We start from the raw sequence: 21288 nt of genomic DNA, 5'->3' as shown, positions 1-21288 counted from the left end.
GTATTGTTCATTTTTATGACGGATCCTTCTATTCAGGCCCTCTCCTATTCATATTCCAGTCTCTTAGTCATATCAATGCATGGTTGCTAGGGGAATTTGGACCCTAGTTACCAGATTGCTTAAGGTGCAAATTGAACCGGAGTCAAGCTATCAGACTGTTTCTGAACAGCAGTCAATGTACACAGTCAAGCTATCAGACTATGCTTTTAGCAACAGCAAATCACATTTTCCGCGCATTCCACCACAAGTGCCACGAAGTACAACACCACCTTACTCAGTCCACTTAGTTTTGTGAAATTTCACTGAGTAAGGTGGTGTTATACTTCGTGGCACTAGTGGCGGAATGCATGGAAAATGTGATTTGCTGTTGCTATGGATAACAGCACTTTGCATTTGAGGATTAGAAATTAGTGCGAATTACAATATTTGGCGAAGCGTTGCGGTAAATTTCGACAGGGAAAGTTCACCAAACTAAGTGGACTGAGTAAGGTGGTTTTGTACTTCGTGGCACTAGTGGTGGAATGCACATAAAATGTGATTTGCTGTTGCTATGGATAACAGAACTTTGCATATGAGGATTAGAAATGCGATTTGCAATATTTGGCAAAGTGTTGCGGTAAATTTCGACTGAAATTTCACCAAACTAAGTGGACTGAATAAGATGGCCTAGTACTTCATTGCACTAATGGTGGAATGCATGGAAAATGTGAGTTGCTGTTGCTATGGGTAACAGAAATCGGCACATGAGGACTAGAAATTAGTGCGAATAGCAATATTTGGCGAAGCGGTGCGATAAATTTAGACAGTGAAATTTCACCAAACTAAGTGGACTGAGTAAGGTGATGTACTTCGTGGCACTAATGGTGGAATGCATGGAAAATGTGATTTGCTGTTGCTAAAAGCATAGTCTGATAGATTGACTGTGTACATTGAAATAAATGATAGTCTGATAGCTTGACTGCTGTTTAGAAACAGTCTGATAGCTTGACTCCAGTCAAATTGAAGAGCTGCTGAATAAAAACCTTCAATAATAAAAAATGAAAAACAATTGCAAATTGTTTCAGAATATCACTCTCTACATCATACTAAAACTTATCTCAAAGGTGAACAACCTGTTTAATGAAGATGAAGGGCAGTTTTTTTTTTCTAGAAAATTTGGCTGCTCCAATTTTTTGCTTTATTGGCAGGGCTGTGTCACTCAATGAGGGTTTGGATGCATTTGTCACCACCCTGTGTTCTACCCTCTGCTAAAATTGCCAATTGTGGTGAAATAAAACATTAATCACTACACGGCACTTACATCCAGGGACCTGTCCTTCATTTATATAGTCACAAACTATATGAATGGTTAAGAAAGTGATGAAAAAAATCTGTATAGGCAGATTTCACTCGCAGCGTACAATGTAACATTTTGGGAGGAGTTTCTTACAAGTTTGTGTGCTGTGACCATGACAAGTCTATAGGCCCTGTGATTCCTTTGTTTGGTATTCTGAGAAACCACACAGATCGTGTCAAATAAACTTGTTTTTTATACCTCAAGTGATCTCTGGTTTCTGAATGACAAAAGTGAGGGCTGCTGATCCCCCTGCTCAGCACTGGATGGACTTCATTCCAAGGAGCAGGGAGTGCTGTGCTGAATAATATTGTGTACCCTCTATGGTGTAAACTTGGGTCTGGGGAAACATATGTTTTATAGTTTGCATGTCCCTACTACTGCAATGAGAAGGGGCATTGAAACCAGGTCCAGACTGAGAATTAAAATAGGGCCTTGCACAGGGCTGGTCCTATCAAATGTGGGGCCCAATTGGGACCATGTTGGCAGGGCCCCTAGACAAAGTGTTGCTGGCTACTGACACACCAAGTATTTAGGAAAATAAGGGCATACAGGCACAAAATAGAAAGGAAAGGGGCAGACAAGGTAACATAATAGGGGCACACAGGGTAAGAGAGAGAGGGAGGAAATAGGAGAGTGGACTGGGCCAATTAGTTTGGGGCTGGGCCGATTCAGCTTGGGAGCAGGCTTGGTTGGATTGGGGGCAGGCAGGGCCTATCAAGGTTGGAGGAAAGCTGGGCCTATGAGAGTTGGGGGCAGGCTAGACCTATGGATTTGGGGATGGGCTGGACAAAGTTGGGGGCAGGCCAGGCAGCATCATGTGCTGAGGGAAATATTATCTGTGCTGCCCTGTGGTGCGGGGCCCCCCAGAGGTGCGGGGCCCAATTGGTCCAATTGGCCTAAGGCCGGCCCTGGCCTTGCATTTCAGGTACACAAAGGCCCACACAGAGGCCCAAACAGCCCCTACCAGCCCACTAAATACTGACTTTCTATGGCACCTTATATCAGCCCCACTGGCATTTGCCAGAACCCACAGATTGCCAGTCTGGGCCTAGTGTGAAACAGTGGCTTCTAGTGGCCACATTATAGCATTAGTGTTTTCAAACGAACATATCACAGAGAATGACATTTCCCACTCTCAGTTAAACTATTTTAAATAATTTCTCTGCATGTAATGCTCATATGCAGTATATTATGAAATGTATCTGAAATCACCCTTGTGAAAGTTTCTCATGTGGCACTAGACGAAGATATAGTATGGTACATGTTTTCTAATGTTATGTTTCAGTGGTCTCTGTTGTTGCCACATTCACATACTCCATTCTCCTTATTGTGATCCTAAAATGACTGAATTGTTTCCATTGACCTAGATTTTAAGAAATGTAAGAAATACTTAGCACTTTGTAGCTAGCTTTTTTCCATGAAGTGCAACAATGGAGAAGTACATTTTAAAGGCAGAAAATCAACTGAATTGTAGCTGCCTAGTGTGCTTACATATAATGCTTAGGTGTTATTTTTGCTTGAAAACAAAACAGGTTTACCAAATTATTGACATTTTGCAATTTATAATGTAAACCTAACTTTTCTGTAGAATTTAGAACTTTTAAAGGGGATTCAAATTACACAGGACAAATATTTGGGTAGGTCTTAATATTAAAAAATGTACAATTGAACATCAACTTGACGAAAAGGACCAAGAAGCCCCCCTGACTTGGACCCCTAGGATTAACTTAAATAAAATCCACAAACTGCTCCAGTTGCATTATTTGTTACAGTCACTACCTTTTCTTGTTTATAGTGGCTACTTAACAATATGTTGGAGGTATGGGATAAAGTTAAAGCAAATATTGACTAAATATCCAGGTATCCACTTCAGGTTCCTTTTATAAATAAACTCTGCTTTCCCCTTGGCTTGACCCAATCAAGTTTACAAGTTGGCTTATACAGGGCATAACTTGTTCATTTTCCAAAAAAAGACTCTTTAAATGAAAAAGAAAATCTTCAACATAATTTACAGTTCACTAGTATTGGACATTTGAAATATATTCAGCACTGACTGTATTTGAAACTCTGTTCCTAGAAGCTTCAGTTCATACCCCCTCCCATATTTATAAAACTCTAGAAAATTAATCCAATTTCTCCCAATTATGTTTTATGTTCGGTCTAGGGAGCTGAAGCTGTTGCATCTATAATTTGAAATTTGATGCAAGGTTCTAACTGCTGTAGAATACAGGAAACCTGAAAGGATATTTGTTTATATAGAAGACATCTTGTGGACTGCTGATTTGTTTTGATTGTGCTTGTATGAACCAGGAAGTACAATGTGACTTTATTTTCAGTTTTTATATTTTTCTGTTTAGTGCAAGATGTAAAAAACATATATCCAAATTAAAATAATAGAAAAAGCATGTCCAGTACAAACCCAATTTATTGCTAGCATACTAATGCTGATGTTGACTGAGAATGAATGAATATAATAAGAAAGGTTTGCAACAACCCATAGTAATATTTTAATAACTGGTACAGATTAGTGATGAAGAGCAAATGAAATGTAATATTTTACAAAGGTAAATTACAAGACTTTAGCTTTACATATCTAGATTTACCCACTAGATGGTAGTATAGCCATACATGTTCAGTAAATGTATTGTTTTTCCACTGGCTTTCCTGCCACAAGTAACTCATTAAATCAATACCAAAAGATGCAGCAGGCACTCACAGATGCCATGGGCGGGTGTTTTTTTAAAAAAAAGTAAACTATTATAAAAACAAGGGATAGAGTTAATCACAAGCCTGCATTTTTAAAAGTATTGTTTTGTGTTGGTACTAGTTGCCTCCTCAAGCTGTTGGTTTCAGTCATGTACACCTATACCCCACATTTCCATTGACGAGGTTTCATCTTTTGGTTATAGCACTATAGATCCATATCCAAAAATAAGGAAGCTTCCTGAATGCTAAAAAAATACTTTGGATTTCACATATATCTTTTCACTTTATGGGGCAGATTCACTAACTTCGAGTGAAGGATTCGAATGAAAAAAATTCGAATTTCGAAGTATTTTTTGGGTACTTCGACCATCGAATTGGTTAAATTCGTTCGAATTCGAACTAAATCGAACGATTCGAAGTAAAAATCGTTCGACTATTCGACCATTCGATAGTCGAAGTACTTTCCCTTTAAAAAAAACTTCGACCCCCTACTTCGGCAGATAAAACCTACCGAAGTCAATGTTAGCCTATGGGGAAGGTCCCCATAGGCTTGCTAACCTTTTTTTGATCGAAGGATTTTCCTTCGATCGTTGGATTAAAATCGTTTGATTCGAAGGATTTAATCGTTCGATCGAACGAAAAATCCATCGATCGATCGCAGGATTAGCGCTAAATCCTTCGACTTCGATATTCGAAGTCGAAGGATTTCAATTCGAGGGTCGAATTTCGAAGTATTTTTAACTTCGAAATTCGACCCTTAGTGAATCTGCCCCTATCTGTATGTTAGCCTGTTTTGTAACAATTCTATTAAGCTGGCCACATTTAGAGCTTATTAATGTTCAATGTTTTTTTACTGAATCGTAATATATATATATATATATATATATATATATATATATATATATATATATATATATATATACAAACACACACACACACAAAAGCCATGATTATCTTGTAAATTATATCCTTATAAACGGTGAGTTCTGATGAGGATATAAGAAGTTACCTTGGAGTTCCATGACCTGTATAAAAATGGTCATGAAACTCCTCGGTAACTTAAAAAGAGGGGGTACTTTATTCACTATATATATATAGTGAATAAAGTACCCCCTATTGTAAAATATAAGGATATTATAAGTCACCGAGAAGTTGACCTTTTCTTGAGGTGACTTCTAAAAACCTCATATTTTCAAAACAAGGGGTACTTTATTTATTATAAAACAAGTTTTAGTGAGTCATGTGACAAAAATTACATCACTACTTACCGTTTATAACTGATGACATCACTAGTCTAGTATGTAATTTACAAGCTATTCATGGCTTTTGTATATTATATATATATATATATATATATACAGTTTAAGAATTTTTCAAACATTGTTTCAAATTAGCTGTATAAATATAGAGCAGCACATGACAGAATTCAAACATTTTGAACATTTACAGCAATGCAAGTTTCTTTTTGTGTATGGTTGTACTGAGAACAATGCTCCTTATTTTTCCAATGCCGTTGGTCTATCTTTCAAATGAAAATGCGAGGCCAATGTGCCTCAGCTAGATATATATATATATAGCAATACATGTCACTGTACAAGCCCATAGATTTGTATTTTGGTAAATGTACTCTATTTCAATACTGGTTAGGGAATATTGATCTGCTCTTTCAGCTAACGTCCCAAATGAAAGGATCAGAAAGGAAGTGGCAAGGAGGTGCTGCCCTTCTCACCTTATTTCTCAATGCGTCATCCTTCAGTTGTCATGGTTTCTCTTGTCCTACTGATGATTCTTATTCATTGATCAGTTAATAACTCAGTGTCATTTCCATTGCTGTTCTTTCATGGATAATATATTGCATTTTGAAGGAAGGCATTTAGTCAGCACACAAGTGGATTTTGGTGTGGAAACACGAACATATGAGCACCTTTCCGTGCGCAGTTAGGGGCTGATGTTATATACGTCCCATATATAGATTTCTTGATAAGACTGGAATTCTGGAAATTAAGGTTCACAACAGCTGCAATCATGTAGGTTTAAGCAATATCAGATAATGTTTTTGATATCTGATTGATCTTCTACCCTTATGAATTGGTAGTATGATAACAAAATAAAGCTGAGCCCCATGTAATGTGAATTCACTCACTAGCTTTTTGTGTGTCCCTGGGATAGAGGAAGGAAATAAATACATGTAAAAGAATAGGAGAGCACAAATGGAACACAAATTTATCAGCATTAACCTTGATTCACCTTTATGATGGGGTATATTTATTATCAGAAAACAACAGAAATCAATGGAACATTTCCTGTTGCTAAATAGTAGTCACTTTGCTTAAGAATTGCCTTAGTTTGTTTTGATAAATATGATCTAGTGATGAGAACAGGATGCATGAAAACACAAACAGGTTTATATGAGCAAGAAAAGGCATAATAGTGGAATGGTGATGGAGTTAATGTGGCAGTTTGTGCATCTGCAGGGCTTAGGAAGGCCATTGGCTGGGCAATAATAGGTTATATAATTAGTACAGTAAATACCCATTGTTCTGTACCTTTCTTTGTTCTGTGAAAAGCAATTGATGCATTTAGTATTGATAATGGAGCTTCAGGAAATAATTTTCTATGTAAAAACACAAAGCTGCACGAGCAGTTATAAAGCTGTTGAATCTAATATTCTCATTTTCAATGAGCTGTGTGACACAAACAACATCACCAGTGGTATAACAATGCGGTGCTGGCCTCACCACAAAAACATCTTCTGAGGGGCCCGGTGCAACAACCTACCCACCACTTTTAATCTAGTGGAGAGAGTAGTTACACACTATTTCAAGTATATTTAGAAAACGAATATTGTTGTAAGAAAAAAAATAAAAAGATCTCCATATTGTTTACGTTCTTGGACAAAAAGATCACCCTCCCGACACATGGTTATTGTACCTGACTGTGGCACCAGGCTGGGTAGTGCTGGTGGTTGACTGTCCTAGCCCATTCCCCCTGCACATTACAGACACAAATGGGTACACCGTGCCCATAAATTCTCAAGAATTTAGCTCAGTTGTATGGTATCAGCTTTGTTGCAAGGGCACTTTGTTACAGAGAGAACATGTTGCACAAGGGAGAAGGCTCATATCCCAAATAACTTACCCAAACTATACAGCTCTTTATTATATACTCACATAAGTACAGCTAAAAGGAAACAACAATATCCTGAAATGTCCCAGTTTAAGGTACCTTGTGTCAAAGCTGTCATAATAATCAGAAAAAGAACTTAAAGAACAACACAGCAGTGACTTATGTTTTAAAACTATATTCTATTATTACCATGCTTTCCCTTAAATACTAAACCCTTAATTCTAGTTTCACAATGTTTCCAAGGTTTAAATACACATATTACTCTATCAGTTGTCATTACCTACGGATTCAGATTACGTGCCTCTAAGCCACCATGTAAAATATATACGTGCAATTATATCATGTAATTGTTTTCTTTTGCACGTTTAGATATTATGACAGCTGCCTCTTCCCTCCCTAAAGGCCAGTGATTATGGAAATCATTGAAGTTTTTGCTCAAACGCTGGACCACAATCCTTTTTGTTAAGCCGCAGGCAGCTAGCTATGTCTTACCTGCCTTGTGCTTTATTCTTCCCTGGGGGCAGTGTGAGAGAAAAGGATCTAATCACTAATTCTTAGGGGAAATATTTCTACTTCATTGTTAGGAAAAGAACCAAAGCGCTTCATTAATTAGTTATTGTGCCTTTATATACTCACAGGCCTCCTCTTTGATTTCTAATATCTTTCTAATATCCTTACATTTTACCAAAGGTCCGTTATTCCCTATGTGTTTGTCTGGATATTTGTAGCTCTTAGTTTTCTAGAAAGGTAGTCTCTATGTAGAGAGGGCCAGCTAGGGCCAGGGCTGGTATTACAAATTCACTGGCAATGAACCTGCCAGTAAATTTGTAAAACCCAAAAACCCACCCAAATTCCTCCTTCCCCTGCGCTACCTATCACCCCTTATAAAGAACAGGCCTGTCTCAACCCCATCCACATAGCCATTTCCCAGCCCTATTTCAAAACCTGGCCTTCCCATTTCCCCACCATCATCACCCTGCCCCCCCCAACCCAAAGGCCGGTATTACCGGCAAGAAACTGTTAGTGTCAGGTATCAGGGCGAGTCTGAAGGTATAAGCCTCCCCCACGCTTCCCACTGAGCTGCGCCCTGGGGGTTGGTACAGGACGGTCCCAGATAAGGAATAGCAGGAGTGCCGATAGAGCCCACAGAAAATAACAGTTTGTGAATAAGGACTCAGCACTTATCTGCAAACGAAGAGACGAAGTCAGGAACAAGCCGGGTCATACACTGGAGACAATAAGGAAGCTGGAGCCGGTTAGATTCAGAAGGTGACGTCAGCTCAACCCGGAGCTGCTCTGCTGACATTTAGATTCTATGCACAAGAAACTGTGCACATATAGCTGGATAGATCACAATTCAACAATTTTCTCCCTGTATACCTAGGAAAAAATAACCAAAATGCAGCGAGGAGGTCTGGGCTTCACCCTCAGTGTATCATTAGACACCATGACACAACACAATTTAAGAGAATAGAAATCCTATTGCATGCATGTGTAGTTTAGACATGTGACGGAAGCTTTTGATGGCACACCAGTCATTGGCAAACAACATGGTGGCTATAAGTAGGGCTACTTACCGCAGCTTCAAAACATACATAAAATGTCCAGGTATTTCATTAAAACAATATGTTGGTTAGGGTTGCAGTCTAATGGCCTTACAATGTGTTGACTTTCCATGTTTAGAAATAGTTCTTCTTATGAAATAGAAAAAAAGGAATACAAAATGAAAAGAAAGTATTTTTTTGCTGTACAGCCAAGCAACACAGTTGTGCATAATGTATTTAAATAAACTTCCAGTTTGTAGTATACATATGTAGGAATGTATGAGCAATGCACCAGCACTTCATTAAATGTGCTATGCCAGTTGCTGTTTTTCTTTCAGGCTTCAGATTGTGAAACGCTCTTGAGGTTCACAGTTGGAACACATAGGAGGCTGATGAAGCATTTATGGAGTGGGCCTCTCAGGCAGGATTCATAGTGTGTAAATGTAAACCTTACTAAAAATAGCTTTGCTGAATTATTCTACCTTTTGTGTATTTAACTGAACATATCAAAGCCCTGAAGTAAGGAATCTCTGCAGGCAGCAAATGCCTTCTCCTTGAACAATTCTCATTAAGCCAGGGAAATAGCGGTTGATGTTAAGAAAATGCTTTATAGGCCTATCATGTACAGTAGCTATCGGTATTCTCTGATATTTTGTTTAAAGGGGGAATTCTTCATTTTTATGCCACAGATGGAATGTTAACTCTGCTGTTCTTTGAAGGCCTACTTTGTCCCTGGTCATTTATTGACATAGTTGAGAAATTTAAATTTTTAGGAGCCTATTTATCATGCTGTGTAAAACAGTGGAGGAAAACTGATTGACATTTACGCTGAGGATAAACCCCACCACTGCTCCTAGTCCTCCCTAGGGTGACCACTGCTATATTTAAATCTTTTTTTATAGTAGATTTTATACATCTGGATGCACTATATGCTAAATTAAACTTTGGGATTGATGAGTAATTTAGCTAATCTTTACTTCATCTTCAAAGAATGTGCTTTTCATCTGTAAAGTCTCTGCGAAATTGCACCAGGCACAGCTCAGCACTTGCCCAAAATTCCACTTTGCACACTGCACTCCTGTGTCTTGTCAACATAACCATCAGAAATGTGACTTTTAGAGGGACTATCAAAAATTCTCCACCAAGCATTACCAGCGGCATCACTACAATTTGTCCTGATATTGCTCTTGCTTTGAACTTGATATCCACTTACATGTAGATTATCTCATGATGTCTTGTAATATGCCTCTCCACCTCTTTGTCTGATGTGAAATGCCAGGAAGAGACCCCTGGGAAATTAGGTTTTCCTTTATCCACACAGAGGAAAATTAATCTGCTTGTGGTGAGAAGCCCTGACTAAATTTAAATCACCAAGAGACAGTAAATAAATAGACACCCTACAACCTGATCATTTCAAGGAAAACTCACAAGTCTGCATTGGAATGTTTCCACTTTGTGCAAAAAACATATTAGTCTTGGGGAACTGCTCCTTATCATGCTTGGGGGGCACAGACGCAGAAGAATAGTCCCTATTGATAAAGTTTTATGTGCAAATCATTTTAGGGTCCCTTGTTATGTCCCACAAAGGCACATTAAGTTCTTCTCTTAACACTAATGGACAATGCGGATGGCAGATGGATGGAGTCCACCATTTTTTTGCACCCTGCCTGCCATACTGTCTGAATGGCCACAGGTCTGTGCACTCAGAGGACAGAAACCTGTAGCTAGCACCATAAATACAGTGTTGCCTGCATTCAGCATACACCCTCTCACCCCCCAAACTTGTGTTCGTTCAGAAGTTTAGTTAGGGAGCAGTAACAGAAGCGGCTGCATCTCATCACCTTGCTGGATTTTATTGTCTGGCACGAGTTGCAGAGCACATCAAGACTCCAATTACCGTAGTTGAAACAAACTCCTATTAGTAACTTTAAAAACTAATAAACAGCTATTATTATTAACATATTCTAAGGTGCTGTACAATAAATGGATTTATACAGTAAACATACAGAATTTCATACAAAGCTACCAATAAATATATAACAACATCAGCTATGATATACATCATTTTGTATTGTCAGGTAGGTTGTTCCAGGAATCAGAGGCATATGCAACTGCTAGCACTCAGAAACAAAAAGTAAAATCAAGGGTAATGTGATAGAATATTGCATGATAACACCCACCAGAGGCAAATAAGAAATGAAATATTAGTACATGGGGTTGGTAATAGCCAAAGGCTTTTCTAGGGAGGCAAGTATAAATATTTATTTTTGTATTGTAAATGGCTAAGGCAACATGGGATTGCTTTTGACAAAATATTTGCACGTATCTATCAGACAAAAAGGAATAAGAAAAGACTCAGAGACCGGTAGCCAGATTAATTAAGGGATTAGCATCTTTCAAAGGTTAAATTAGTGTGTACCTTTGCACCAGATGTTTTATACATGGATATCTACAGTATTAAGGCAGTATGAGTAAATGAAAGTGTAAAGGGACATTAAAGCCAGAGATTGTTTATACTTTCAAATCCTCTTCCAAAAAAGGTCAAAGGGAAATAGCACAAGTGGGCGGTTAGATTATCAGCCATGCACTTTGATTATCTTACATTATAAATAGCCCACCCTCAACTTAACTTCTTGTGAAAGTTCTCTAAATTGCCCACGTTCCAAATCAGTCACAGAGGCAACCATCATAGCTAAAACTTTTTAGCAATCAAAATTAAGATGCAATAAAAGTGCATTTGCTGAAAATAGTGTTCTGGGTTGCTGGGAAAATATAAGCTGCTCTCGCTGTGGGACATTCTGAGCTCCCATTCTGCTGTATTTAATGTAAAATAAACAGAATGCCTGTCTCTTAAAGAAAAGAAATTGCATTCCACTACCATTGAATTTGTATGTGTAATCAGTGAGTCATGGCACATCTACAGCGATATAACATTCACAGCAAGATGAAATGCCTAATGAACAGAGGAATCTGGGAAAATTTGTAGATAAAATAAAAACAAAGACATGTGAAAGAGACAGACTGTATGCAATATCCCATAAATCCCCATTAGCCCTAAACACGACTTGCTTTGCTAAATATACCATATTTGCCACCTCACTTTTTACAAAATGAAATGCCTCTATATGGGGCAAAAACTATATGGGCAGTGGCTTACCTTGATGTTCTCATATCCAGGTTATAGCAAAAGTATATTTTGTCCTATAACAATGTAATCGTTATTCACATGTTGTAATGGTGGAGTTCAACTTTGTAACTGAGGAAGCAGTCCCGGCAGCTGGAGCCCAGGAGGGGTGGGGGCCTGTGTAGCCCTAATTAATGAGGCATTTTAATATGTTTTGTTAAAACAGGACAACCTCTGCATATTTGGGGGGTCCCTAAAATGTATTTGCTGTGGGTCCCAATAATATCTAGTTATGCCACTTGCTCCTTGTGTGTGCCATACTCTGCCTGCCCTATGCTGCATGTATGAGCCATACTCTGCCTGCCCTATGCTCTGTGTGTGTGTGTCATACTCTGCCTGCTTTATGCTCCTTGTGTGTGCCATACTCTGTCTGCCCTATGCTCCATGTGTGTGTCATACTCTGCCTGCCTTATGCTCTTTGTGTGTGCCATACTATGCCTGCCCTTGGTACCACAGAAGTTGGACAGCACTGCCCTAGGACATCTCCTGTATCCTATTCTGATTCACTGACAATCGTAACCCACAATATGCATGTGGTTTATACATTGGCCATGTTGTGTCCGTATAGGGTAGAGCTCTTACAAACCAGAATTATTCCTTTCAATTGATTTATGCCAGGCAGACTACTGAAAAATAGAGAGAGAGCTGAGCAGCTCACAAAAGTATAAACGTAGCACACGGTTTCTCTTGTCTCTGGTATGTGATTAATGGTGCCAGCCTGTAATTTTCTGCACAGCTGTTAAGTGGTGTCCCAGCATATGAAGAAACATTAGAGAATAATAAGCAAGGTTCTACACAGCACGAAATGAGCAGCATTGCATTTTACCTTATTTCTACCACTAAGTGCCATAAAAATACATTACTGGGCCAAAACTAACATGTTGATTATGCAAATGTGTTTACTAAAATGCAAAATAATTCAACAACATAACAAATAATGTAACAACATAACAAACAGAATATACTAATAACAGATGGAGCAATTTGACAGTACTTTCAGTAAGGTGATTGATAATTTTGTTTAATGCAGAAAGCTTGGTGTTCCCGCTAATTTGGACTGGATGCCAATAATATCTCTTTAAAGGGCTGCTAAGCACAGAGGGGCAAATTCACTAAGCGCCGAAGCGCCTAACGCTAGCGTAACTTCGCTAGTGTTACTTCGCACTCTTACGCCTGGCGAATTTGCGCAACGGACGTAACTACGCAAATTCACTAACGCGCGCATTGTTCTGAACGCTACCTTTTATGCCAGACTTCCTTCGCCACCTCGGACCAGGCAAAGCGCAATAGAGTAGATAGGGATTGCTTCAAAAAAAGTTACAATTTTTTCTAAGTCCCAAAAAACGCTGGCGTTTTTTCTTTATTATGGGTGATAGGATGAAAAAGATTGAAAAAATTTTTGGGGCTCCCCTCCTTCCCCCCTACATTTCCTAACTCATGGCAACTTAACTATACAGGGGGCACATGTGTAGGGCAAAATAAAAATTTTATTTGCTGTTTTGAAGGTTTCCCAGGCTTGTGTAGTTCTGCTACATATACCTCCATTGTAACTTCAATTTGGCGCCGTATGCAAATTACGCATCACTAGCGTAACTTCGCTTTGCTTGGCGAATTAACGCTAGCGCAACTTCGCAACCTTACACTACCCCTGAGCGCAACTTCAGATTTTACTGAATTTGCGGAGCGCTGGCGAAAATATGCCTGGCGAAGCGCGGCGCATCGGACGCCAGCGCAACTACGAATCTTAGTAAATGTCCCACTTACAGTTTTAAAGTACATTTCTGCTAAGAACATAGCAATTGCTGTACAGGCATGGACTAATAAGAGGTCATTCAGCAGTTCTGTATTCATAATGGGTGGAAGGGGAAGGCATTGTTCAGACGTGCAAGTCAGTGTCGCACTCGGCAGGCGGGACAAGGGGAAAAGCCCGGTGGGCCCTGTCAGCCCAGACCTCGTCTTCTGCTTGGACCATCCCCTCTCCTTTGCCCCCGACCGGACCAGATCAGGGAAAGGGTGAAGTACGAAGCATTGTCACGCATGGGTGGGGTCTGTGAGTGAAGCGAGGGTTTGGCGCTGGTAGGATGGCCCTTTAGTTTTCATTGTGGGTCTTGGCAGTTGTGCTCGCGGTGGACCGCATACTTATCAATCCGAACCTGGTGCAAGTTAGGGAGCAACAGTGGGGGCTCTCTTCTTACTGCTCTTGTGCCTCTTAGTGGTTATGATCTTCTGTCCGGGGGCATAGTAAATTTACTGTATGGTATCTCTCCATACAGTCTATAAGAAAACCCAGCAAGTTCTTCCTGCTAGGCAGGGTTCCATTTATAGTGCTGTTTACCCGGCCCTGCCCTCTGACATAATAGATACATATCATGTTCAGGTACTGGATTGAACTCTTGTTTTTTTCTAACCCGCTCATCAATAGGTCCGGCACTGTTAAAGGGGTAGTTTATTTTGGAATGAATATTTAGTATAATGTAGACCAGTGCTGTCCAACTTCAGTAACCCATTTGTGTCTACAATCATGCGGAATTGTTGCAAAATTAGAGCATTGTCGGAAAAAAACATGGCGATTGCACAAAAAATTGCACTTTGCTCACTGCACCTCAATAAGTGAATGCGACCGATTGTTATTTTGAGACATTTTTTCAATTGGTCTTTAATTTGTTGATTTGTTTATTGTTATTGCTACTGTTTTATTACTCATTTTTTTATGCAGGTCTTCTCCTATTTATATTCCAGTCTCTCATTCAAATTAATGCAGGGTACTTTGGACCCTAACAACCAGACTGTTAAAATCCCACCCTTCCCAGCTATAGTCAGGTGATCCCTCTGGTGTCTAATAAAAGGGCAGCCACGTTTGGGAGTTTTACTTTGAAAGCAGCAAGTAAGTTGCAGGTAAAACTTAGTCCCTTTGTAAAATGTATAATGAAGCAATAGAATTCTTAATGAATAAGATGAAAATCAAGCGTAGGACTGGCCAGATATGGGATGACTTTGACGTAGTTGGCCATCTTAAATATATTGCAATATATGGACAAACAATCCCTGTTTTGTTTAAAGGGTAAGGCATTTTTCAGTAGCAGTATGCACAAAATGTCTCTGTCTTAAATATATTGATAATGGGTTGAGTGCAGAGGACTCTTGTATGTGTCTATATATATTTTGTGGTCACAGCCTCATTGCATCCCCGCCTAATGGTTTTAAAAATAGTGGTGAGCACAACTTTCCCTTGTTTGTTAAAATTGCAAACTGAGCTGCTGAGTAAAAAGCACAAATAATAGATGAAAAAATTACATGAACCGGAGTTTGTGACTAGCAATATTTCATTTGATGGTTGTTTTTTTATCAAAAAGTTGCCCTGTTTCTCTGCTTTACAATGCTGCCACTGTTTGTGTTATTATGTCTTTAATCTTTTATTATTCTTTCATTTAAAAGGTCATGAATGTTGTACTTTCCTGCTTTTAATGTTTCCCAGCAGCAAACTTTGGGGACAGATACCAGGTGATCCATTACGATGCACATAAAAAAAGTAATGAAATATTGTGATATCACTAAAATGCTTCATGGCAGTACTGAGGCATAAATACTTTTGAGTAGTACATAAAATGTTTATGAGACGGAGTTGAGGGAACTGGTAGCTCTTTTCATTTTGAAACACAGCAGTGATTTTATACTGGAGACCTTTTTGCTGTTAAATTATTTTACAGATGGCCTGACCATGTAGCTCTTAGACATTTTGCCCTTGTCTTAGGCAAAGCTGCATAACGATGGGTGGGAATTTGAGGTAGAGATTATTGCCTGGTGAAAAATGTTACTACTTCTTATCATAATCCTTAGGGTTGACAGGTGTTCTAATAATATGTTAACCCTCTCCTAATGTTAAGAACTTGCAACTACTGCCACACGCCCATTAAGATCACAATACATTCAGTGTGACACCCAGAGACTGTTTTTTAATACAGCTAAAGAACCCGTGATAGAACCCGTTAATTTCTTCAGAATTTCCCCTTGAGTGACTCGTGGCTGGGAAATGCTGGAGAATTACAATTTTGAAGAGTGTAATCAGCCTCTTATCACTCAAAGCTAAAACACACATGACCAACCATTCAAACAACATAATACGTTTTGAAAACAAGGGAATTAGTAAAGAATTTTCTAATAAAAATATGGGCCCCCAAATCATTCTCTTGTAAGGGATAACACACTTTGCACCATTGCACATCGGCAGGACCACCACCAGTGGTCATAGTACACATGTATGGGCTTCTCCTGTAGGGAAACTCCCTGACCCTGCCAGTGAGCCCCTCAGTGGTTGCCATTAAAATGCGCTTCACCTGGTTTACCCCTGAGGCCTGAAAGCAAAAATCAGTGCCAGGTGGATTCCCAGTGATTGCCAAGCACTACATTGCAGCCACACCAGCTGCCCCTGGTCATGTGACTTGTACCTGCACTTTAGGAGAGAAATGCTTTCTGGCAGGCTGCTGTTTTTCCTTCTCAATGTAACTGAAGAGTCTCAGTGGGACATGGGTTTTTACTATTGAGTGTTGTTCTTAGATCTACCAGCCAGCTGTTATCTTGTGTTAGGGAGCTGCTATCTGGTTACCTTCCCATTGTTCTTTTGTTTGGCTGCTGGGGGGGAGAAGGGAGGGGGTGATATCACTCCAACTTGCAGTACAGCAGTAAAGAGTGATTGAAGTTTATCAGAGCACAAGGCACATGACTTGGGGCAGCTGGGAAATTGACATTATGTCTAGCCCCATGCCAGATTTGACAATTGAATATAAAAAAATCTGTTTGCTCTTTTGAGAAATGGATTTCAGTGCAGAATTCTGCTGGAGCAGCACTATTAACTGATTCATTTTGAAAAAAAATTTTTTCCCATGACAGCATCCCTTTAAGAAGCATCAAAGCATTTCTATAAAAATGTAGCAGACAAAATTTCCATGGGCAAAATGAAGTAAAAAAGAACAGTGCGAAATGCAATGAAGACACTTAAATCCAATAATTTATTTATGATACAGTTTTATTGTTAGAATATGGTAGGAATACATGTGTGAGATGCACCACTGGTCCTTATGTTCGAGTGTGCCAGTCAGCAGAACTGCCCTTGCACGCAAGCATTGTACCACAGCATGCATCATGACACTTGTGGTGATGTCATGACATATTAAAACTCTGGCCCATGCTACTTCTCAATTTTGGCATCACACCCCCCTCTTTTAGTGGCAAATTGCCTTTAATACCTGTTACTGTCATATTTACCTTGCCCATTCTGCTCAAGGATCTGATGTGTGTTTTGCTGCTATTTGACCCTTGCCTCTATTTTAACTATAATTCTTACTGTCTGCCTCTGTGCCGTATCCTTACTTGTACCTTATTTATACCCCAAAAAGAACTCTGAATTGGGTAGGTGTCCAGCTTGTAGCATGCCAGAAAGTTCTAGGGTTCCAAAAGGGCATCAAAAAAGATTGGAGCTGTCTGGGGCCTTCCTGTTTTATGGAAGAGTAAGACTTTTGCCAGATGCCCTCTTTCTGAGTTTTAACCTACTAGATCATTACAGCAAGTGATGAGCAAATCCATCCCATCTTGCTTTGCCTCTGGTGGTGGGCTGCACAACTAATAATAAATCTGCCCACCAACAGATAATATATATATATATATATATATATCCATTTTGTTTATATATATACTTATAAAGACAGTTGGACGGCTCAGACCCTTTTGGTTGATGTGGAATGAGAGGAGAAGGAATAAAATAACTAGTGCTTTTGTTGCACATCTTTTTTTGTTGTTGCATGTAATTTTTTTTTTGTCCAACAAAACAAGCTACATTGTGAAGTTTTGACACAGATGCACAAAAAAATTTCACCGGCCACAAAATTCCCCCCCCCCGAAACTGTAAATGCCAAAATTTTTCGCTCATTACTGCATGCTGTGATTTAAGTCTTCATTCTTGTTTCAGCCTACAGGTGTAGCGCAGTGCCTACAGGAGTGAAGGAAGCCAGCAGGGAAGATGTCAGGATGAGCAGAAATAATCAGAGAACAAGTCAGACCGAGGTCAGGGCTGGAAGTAAACAATCAAAGTCAGTTATGAGCCCGCCTTTAAGACAGGCGACAATAGATGAAGTCAAGGAACAGACCAAGGGTGAAAACCATTAAACACAAAGAAAATAAGCAAGGTTGGTGGCAGGAGTCAGAATACTCAGTAGCAACCAGACAGCCAGGCAGACACCAAGCCAAGAATGTGTTCAGCATAATTATACGTGCAATTCACAGACCCAGATATTCAGACACCCAATGCATGCATAGTCTGGCAGCAATTCATGAATGGCGTGAGACAATTTCCAAACTTACATACATTTTTGCACAGGAAGTGATTTAAAAGCAGCTGTGATTAACCCAACACCCATGGGTGGTTCTGTGGAACTGCTCCAGTCACAGAGCTTATGGGAATACAGAGCTCAAACACCAGCCATGGTGTTTTTAGAGAAATTTACATATGCAGATCTGACTGTATCATCATCATCATCATTTATTTATATAGCGCTGTCAAGATACGCAGTGCTTTGTATCCCTTATTGCGCAGAATGCTGGGAAAATGTATCATATAAAGGGCCAAATTCAATTCAGTGAGAAAAAATTATATCACGATTTATCATGTAAAAACTCATGGACAGAATTCAAATTGAGAAAAATCTTTTCCCTTAATTCAGTTCCAGTTTTTTTCCAATAGACTTCAATACAGTATTCACGTGATAATCCTTAAAAGATATGTTTTTTCTGAATTGAATTGCATCCTCAATTGAATGTCGTTAATGAGTTTTCACGTGATAAATCTTTTTCTCAATGAACTGAATCTGACCCAAAGTGAGAGATGGTACTCTTTGTGCTATATCAAATGCCCAACCCCCAGATACTAGATAAGAGGGTATACTGTACAACTGACAAGGATATCTCATATCATTGCAGGAGCTTCTGAAATTGCACTGTGGGTATAGGACTTACATATGTACTAAAAGAAACTGTATTTATAGACAATAGACACTGTCATGGTGAAGAAAGTAAGGCTAATTGACTTAATACTTAATATTTTAATTGACTAAATCTAATACATCAGTTTTTTATTATCTGAAAGGTATTTGTTGTTTTCAACATTTAGGGGCAAATTCACTAACATTCGTAGTTTCGCCAGGCGCAACTTCGCTGCACTTCGCCGCACTTCGCCGCACTTCGCCAGGCGTAGTTTCGCCAGCGCTCCGCAAATTCACTAAAATCCGAAGTTGCGCTCAGGGGTAGCGTAAGGTTGCGAAGTTGCGCTAGCGTTGATTCGCTATGTAAAGCGAAGTTATGCTAGCGAAGGCTAATTTGCATACGGCGCCAAATTCAAATTTCAATGGAGGAATACGTATCTGCACTACAAATGCCTAGAAAACCTTCAAATCAGCAAATAAAATTTTTATTTTGCCCTACACATGTGCCCCCTGTCTAGGTAAGTTGCCATGAGTCAGGAAATGTAGGGGGGAAGGAGGGGAGCCCCAAAAAAATTTTCGATCTTTTTCAGCCTATTACCCATAATGCAGAAAACACGCCAGCGTTTTTTGGGACTTAGAAAAATTTTTGACTTTTTTTGAAACAATCCCTATCTACTCTATTGCGCTTCGCCAGGTCTGAGGTGGCGAAGGAAGTGTAGCGTAAAAGGTAGCGTTCAGTACACTGCGCAAGTTAGTGAATTTGCGTAGTTACGTCGCTAGCGAAACTTCGGCAGGCGTAAGGGTGCGAAGTAACACTAGCAAAACTACGCCAGCGTTCGTTAGTGAATTTGCACAGTAACGAAAATGCCAAACGCTAGCGAATTAACGCTAGCGTTCGGCGCTTCGGCGCTTAGTGAATTTGCCCCTTAAAGAGAAGTACATTTAGAAGAAAGTTCAGAATGAAAAAGTATAAGTTTAAAACTTTTTTATGGAAACAATATGTGGCATAAAAATAAGGGGTGCAGACTGCATGACTGTGTGGGGAGTTGGGGTTACCAGTAAAGACCATCGTTCCTTCTGCCTGTACCCGGGCCTCCTTACGTATACTGTACATTAAGAGGGGTGGGCCGAGCATATTTGTGGAAGGTGTAAGTATCTTTTTTGCTCTGGGAGTCACATTATGCCCCTGGCAACAATCACATACAACCAGGGCTACATCAGGAGAACATCAGGTGCCTAGGAAGGATGGGATTGAAAATAATGCCTCTACATTTTTTTAAAAGGGGTTTGTCATAGCTTATGTTATCATACTGATGTTTGTATGTGTCTCTGCATCGATTTATTTACATTATGGGGCAGATTTATCAAAGGTCACGTTATGTTTTCCCAAAAAATGTTAGTTTTTCGAGGGTAGATTCAGTAAAAACTAAAATGTTTTGAGATGTATTATGCCCCGAAGCTGCAAATAGCTTGAATCCGAAAATGCTCCAGCTAAAACTGATCGAGGTCCCTTGAACCATTTTAAGATATTTTTAGCCTTCATGATTTTCGTGTTTTTTTTGGTGGTTTGCGCCAGGATAAAAATCTCGATAAATCCTATTATATAAAAAAAAACCTCACAAACCTCACAAACTCGACCTTTAATAAATTACCCCCTTATGTGTCTGTCTCTGTGTCTCTGTGTCTTGCTGCCAGTGCAAGAATGCCTATTCCGTGCCCCTGTTGGTTATTTTCATTGTTTCCTGATTCTAGGTAATTATACCATGCTAGCATCAGGCAGGAAGCTCCATTACATGTTGGCATTGTGGACAGAGGGCAGGAAATGGCTGTGAGCCCTGATAATGACAGATTGAACCCATTGTTTATGGGGCAGTAAACAAAATTTGTGCTGAGTTTATATAACAACATGCAATTTGTACATCATTTTCCATTGTGTTATGATCTTGTGATGGCTCATAGGAACTATCCACCCCTTTCCTTCTTCTTGTGTTATCATAACCTTGTCTTCTAATTACATTATTATTTAATATAATCACCAGATGTATTGCTGGCCTTCAGACTTTCTGACTATTAATATGCTTCTGTCTTTTCATTTTACCATAAGCGTAGGTGTATGTGCATATAAACAGTATATAAGGTTTTTAAAGGGATAGGTCACCTTTAAGATAACCTTAAGTATGTTATAAAAAGGTTCTATTCTTGGCAACTTTTAAATTGGTCTTCATTTTTTAATAGTTCTTTTAATTAGTTACTTTCCCCTTCTACCTCTTTTCAGCGTAACAAAAATAGATATATACCTATCTGTCTATCTATCATCTGTCTCTATATCTATATACCCATTATATATCTATATCTATCATGTCATCTGTCTATTTATTTTCTATATATCTGTCTCTTTTATATCTATCTATCTGTCTGCCT

This window comes from Xenopus laevis, chromosome 4L (assembly GCF_017654675.1).
Source record: "Xenopus laevis strain J_2021 chromosome 4L, Xenopus_laevis_v10.1, whole genome shotgun sequence".
NCBI lineage: Eukaryota > Metazoa > Chordata > Amphibia > Anura > Pipidae > Xenopus > Xenopus laevis.
Note: the sequence above shows the minus strand (reverse complement) of the source record.